Genomic DNA, 6,000 nt, shown 5'->3' on the forward strand with positions numbered 1-6,000 from the left:
AGGTGCAGTGTACTAAAGCCCTTAGCCATGATCCTTCACTGTCAGAATGCATTGAGGTGACAGTGAAGCGTGGTCCTGATTTCGCCTCAGCTTAAAAAGGAGAATTCGACTCAGAGATTAAGTGAATTATTATCACTCGTGTTATTATAGTCCTATTTCACTCTATAGCTTAAACCGAGATATGAGCCGTCTGCCTCAAAAGAAGCCTATAGCCACAGATTAAATGCATGTCTGTCTCAAATGAAATATGTAATAGACAGCATAATAATAGTAACAGGCATCATGATGTGTGTGTCTGCGAGTAGGAAATAAGGAGTTGCAGTACACCAACATATTACAGTTTGTATCAATTTTTCACCCAGCAGTCTGCATCTACCAATTCCACAGAAAACACATCTACCACAGTGCCTTTTATGGCTCATGTTACACTAAAGCTTTCACCCCGTGAATACAGGTGCTTTTATTCGTGTCTCCATTCCAATTGAAAAATGGGACAAAACACTCAAAGACTCAACAGTGAAAATGGGAACTCTAGCTTCAGCAAGCTCAATTTGTGCAGCACCCCGTCGTAAGAAAACAGCTTCACCCCATTGACACGCTGGTCACGATGACCCGATCATCCCCTACAATCTCCCAAAGAGGACAGAATCAAAGCAAGAGGTCCTTTCGGGGGTAGAATCTCCCTCTCTCTGTAACTCCATCAATCACAGTTTACAACCTGCAGCAACAGCCTTGTTCTCTGGTTTCTAGAACATTCCCCTTCATTTGTGCATACTTGTAGCTGCTCTTCTTGTGGAGGCGTTTCACCTGACATGTTTCACTGAGTAATTTGCCAACACTTAGGTGAGAAATTGTGCTGGGTTTTTGCCTCAGAGTAGTGGCTCCTCAGAGGTACAACATTCTCCCTCAAATTCTTTGACAGGGCAACCGCAGCAGCTTCTGTGAAAAGCTGAACAGTCCTTGTCTGTTGCTTGGAATGGCTTCGAGGACCTGAGCTGTGCAATATTTATTTTACCTCATACTGTAGTGTGCAAAAGAATCTCGAGTCACACCTCATTTCTTTGTATTTTTCTTGGAAAAGACAACATGGGTCGTTTATTGAAATGTGTGCAAAGTCACGGAAGTAGTGTTCTTCTTTCAGCTGCTCTCACAGCAGGTCATGCGCCTCCATCTTCCTCCTTAACTACATCCATGAACCTCCACCAAGAGCCTCCTCTTTCCCTCCTGCCTGGAAGCTCCATATTCAACATCCTTTTTTCAGTGTATTCACTATCCCACATGCCCAAGCAATCTCAGCCTTGCCTCCCTAACTTTGTTTTAACCACCCAACATGAACTGTCCCTAATATATCATTTCTAATCTAGTCCAACCTGGTCAAATCTCCACACACGCAAAAATAGTTTGTACAAGTCTGGTATGACCACCTTTATTCTATTTGTTATTATTTATTCTAACACAGCCTAAACTCAGATAGGCAAGCTTTCTTGGAATTTCTTTAAGTAGCTGAAAGGCATTCAAAGCTTTTCTTTGGATGTTTCTGCTTTTTGTTCTGTTCTCTGTCATGATGATCACACACTGCTTCAACAGTGTTGATGTTGGGGTCTGGGGAGGCCAGTCCATGACTCATTGTGTGTTTTTCTATCCAGCTATGCTTTTACTGCACTGGCAATGTATTTGGCATCATTATCATGCTGAAACATGACATCATTACTATCAAGCACCTTCCAGATGGTATTGTATGCTGGGTCCTTTGTTGCAATCATAATTCCATCAGTTTTGCCAAGAGCATCATTGGCTGAAACGCAGCCCCAAACCACGACAGAGCCTCCACTGTGTTTTTGCAGCACTCACTGTTGTACTGCTTACATGAACACTCATACATACTAATGATGACCTGAACCAAACATTTGGCATTTTTGTCTGTGAAGGTTCTCAGTCATCCAGGTCATCGTAGTCAAAGGAGCTTGCAAAGAAAAGCGTCTGGACTTCTTTAAGCTGCTTGAAGACGTTTCACCTCTCATCCGAGAAGCTTCCTCAGTTCTAAGGTCAAATGGTGGAGAGTCCCAGATATAAACCTAGTGGGAGTAACCCCCCACAGAGGGACAAAAGGACCCCCTGATGATCCTCTAATCGCCTGAGCCAAGGTGTGAAACTGGGTGTGGGTCCCAATCAGCCAGAGTTTCGGGTGTGTTCATTGTGAAACCTGGCCCCACCTTATCATGCGAATTCCTGAGATCAGATGGCCCAGGATGTGAGTGGGCGTTAAGGCGTCTGGGAAGGGATCTCAAAACTGGATTATAGATGGCAGAGAGTTGGTGTCGTAAACCACCGCCTCTGTTCAAAGATGGTCGCTCACAGTGGACATAGATGGCTTCTTTCACTCCTCTTTCAAACCATCTGTCCTCTCTGTCCAAAATGTGAACATTGGCATCCTCGAAAGAGTGTCCTTTATCCTTAAGATGCAGATGGACTGCTGAGTCTTGTCCTGTGGAGGTGGCTCTTCTGTGTTGTGCCATGCGCTTGTGAAGTGGCTGTTTGGTCTCTCCAATGTAGAGGTCTGGGCATTCCTCGCTGCACTGTACAGCATACACCACATTGTTAAGTCTGTGTTTTGGCGTTTTGTCTTTCGGGTGAACCAGTTTTTGCCTGAGCGTGTTGCTGGGTCTGAAATACACTGGGTTGTCGTGCTTGGAGAAAACTCTCCTGAGTTTCTCTGATACACCGGCTACATAGAGGATGACAATGTTGTTGCGTCTGTCTTTCTTATCCTCCCTCGCTGGTGTCTGATCTTCTTTTCTGTGCCTCTTTGCTGACTTTAAGAACGCCCATTTAGGATAGCCGCACGTTTTGAGTGCTTCCTTTACATGTGTGTGTTCCTTCTTTTTCCCTTCAGGCTTAGAGGGAACATGTTCTGCCCGGTGGTGTAGGGTCCTAATTACTCCAAGTTTGTGTTCCAGAGGATGATGGGAGTCGAACAGTCTCCACGGCCTCCGTGATGGGTATGTAAGTGAAGAGAGAGACTACATCAAAGGACACCATGGTTTCATCTCGCTTTAAGGCTTCGTAGGTATTGTACCCCTGTTACGTCTGTTATTGTACCCCTGTTATTGTACCCCTGTTACGTCTGTTAGGAGGGGATAACACAACAACTCCGGAAACTCAGTACAGGTGTTATGAAAAAAATGTTTAATGGCAGCGCTCTCCCAAAATAAACAACCCAGACTCAAACAACAAATGTGGGGGGAAAAGGGACAGTTAGGTTGTGCCAAAAAAAAAAAAAACACCAAAAAGACAAAACCAAAACTTAGCTGAGCTGAGCTACTATCCTAGAAAAGCAACAAACAGGAGAGAAAGATCCTAAACCTCAACTTAAAACAAGCTCAAAATTACATGGGTGGCACCAACCTACTTACCTAGTGTTTCTAACACAAAGACTCTACGTGAGTAAGTGTATGGGGTCCCCAAACTTACCTAGTCCACTTTACTCCCACCACAATCATCAAACAAAAGAAAGACAGCAGGAAAACGTCACACATGTGTCAAACAATTCAAGGAGGGAAGAGAGCCGCCCCCAGCCACAGGTGAGTCTCCTTATCAAGGGTTTCACTCCTGGTTTGTCCAATCAGGGCCTCCCTCCTCTAATTAGTTGGACGTCCCCAGATTGACATCAGCCTGCAGTCTGCGACCTAAGGGAATGGCAAACAAAAGGGGAGGGAAAGAAAACATGCAGCCTGCAGACACGTAACAACCCCCCACAAGCAGCTACAAAAAGAAAGTTATAGCTTGCCTTCAAGACTTTGAAAAGGACAAAATTATTGACCGCCTTACATATCACTGCCTTTACCCAGGGGATGCCATACCCTGCATTTACGGACTTCCTAAAATCCACAAGGAAGCTGTCCCACTCAGACCCATAGTCAGTAGCATAAACTCAGCCACTTATAACATTGCTAAACACCTTGCTACCATCCTTGCTCCTCTCGTGGGGAACACCCCACACCACATCAAGAACTCCACCGACTTCACCGACAAGGTCCAGAAACTTACCCTGGATCCAGATGAAACCATGGTGTCCTTTGATGTAGTCTCTCTCTTCACTTGCATACCCACCACGGAGGCCGTGGAGACTGTCAGAAAACGACTACAAGAAGACAGCTCCTTGGAGGACAGGACCAACTTCACAACCCGATCAGATTTGCACACTGTTAGACCTCTGCCTCACCACTACATATTTCAAGTACAACGAAGGCTTTTACAGACAAAAACGTGGCTGTGCCATGGGCTCCCCCGTGTCACCTATTGTAGCCAACCTTTACATGGAGGAAGTGGAAAGGAAGGCTCTTGGCTCTTTCAAAGGAAGAGTACCCAGCCACTGGTACAGATATGTAGACGACACCTGGGTCAAAATCAAGACACAAGAAGTGGAATCCTTCACTGCGCACATTAACTCTGTGGATAAAAACATCAAGTTCACCAGGGAAGACACAAAGGACAACTGTTTGCCTTTCCTGGACTGCGCTGTGCACATTGAAGAGAACGGCAACCTCAACATCGAAGTTTACCGGAAGCCCACACACACGGACCAGTACCTCCTGTTCGACTCCCATCACCCTCTGGAACACAAACTTGGAGTAATTAGGACCCTACACCACCGGGCAGAACATGTTCCCTCTAAGCCTGAAGGGAAAAAGAAGGAACACACACATGTAAAGGAAGCACTCAAAACGTGCGGCTATCCTAAATGGGCGTTCTTAAAGTCAGCAAAGAGGCACAGAAAAGAAGATCAGACACCAGCGAGGGAGGATAAGAAAGACAGACGCAACAACATTGTCATCCCCTATGAAAAACTCAGGAGAGTTTTCTCCAAGCACAACATCCCAGTGTATTTCAGACCCAGCAACACGCTCAGGCAAAAACTGGTTCACCCGAAAGACAAAACGCCAAAACACAGACTTAACAATGTGGTGTATGCTGTACAGTGCAGCGAGGAATGCTCAGACCTCTACATTGGAGAGACCAAACAGTCACTTCACAAGCGCATGGCACAACACAGAAGAGCCACCTCCACAGGACAAGACTCAGCAGTCCATCTGCATCTTAAGGATAAAGGACACTCTTTCGAACATTTTGCCAATGTTCACATTTTGGACAGAGAGGACAGATGGTTTGAAAGAGGAGTGAAAGAAGCCATCTATGTCCACTGTGAGCGACCATCTTTGAACAGAGGCGGGGGTTTACGACACCAACTCTCTGCCCTCTATAATCCAGTTTTGAGATCCCTTCCCAGACGCCTTAACGCCCACTCACATCCTGGGCCATCTGACCTCAGGAATTCGCATGATAAGGTGGGGCCAGGTTTCACAATGAACACACCCGAAACTCTGGCTGATTGGGACCCACACCCAGTTTCACACCTTGGCTCAGGCGATTAGAGGATCATCAGGGGGTCCTTTTGTCCCTCTGTGGGGGGTTACTCCCACTAGGTTTATATCTGGGACTCTCCACCATTTGACCTTAGAACTGAAGAAGCTTCTCGGATGAGAGGTGAAACGTCTTCAAGTAACTTAAAGAAGTCCAGACGCTTTTCTTTGCAAGCTCCTTTGATTTGGCATTTTTCTTATATTTAGTTAAATCTCTCCCTTAATATTGGATTCTTGACAGCCACCCTTCCGCTGAGACTACTTCTGAGGAGACTTCAGTGAGTAGTGCATCTCTCGTGTCCTATGTCAGGTCCACCATTTGTCCAAAATCCAAAAACACCATGCTGAGATATGGTAAGTTTTTAGTCAATACTTTTTTGAGGGTACTTTTTTATGCCTGTCAAACTGAGTTACCTTTGTACTTTTTTCAGATTAAAAAGAAAGGGAACAAATTTTGTGTTTGGCTAGCAAGTGCCAAAAATATCATGTACAAATGCTTCTTTGCTTAGTTATCTGTTATATGTAGCCAGGAAAGTGGCTTAATAAACAAAAAAAACATTTGAAAGTCGCCAGGTACAAA

This window comes from Maylandia zebra, linkage group LG23 (assembly GCF_041146795.1).
Source record: "Maylandia zebra isolate NMK-2024a linkage group LG23, Mzebra_GT3a, whole genome shotgun sequence".
Lineage (NCBI taxonomy): Eukaryota > Metazoa > Chordata > Actinopteri > Cichliformes > Cichlidae > Maylandia > Maylandia zebra.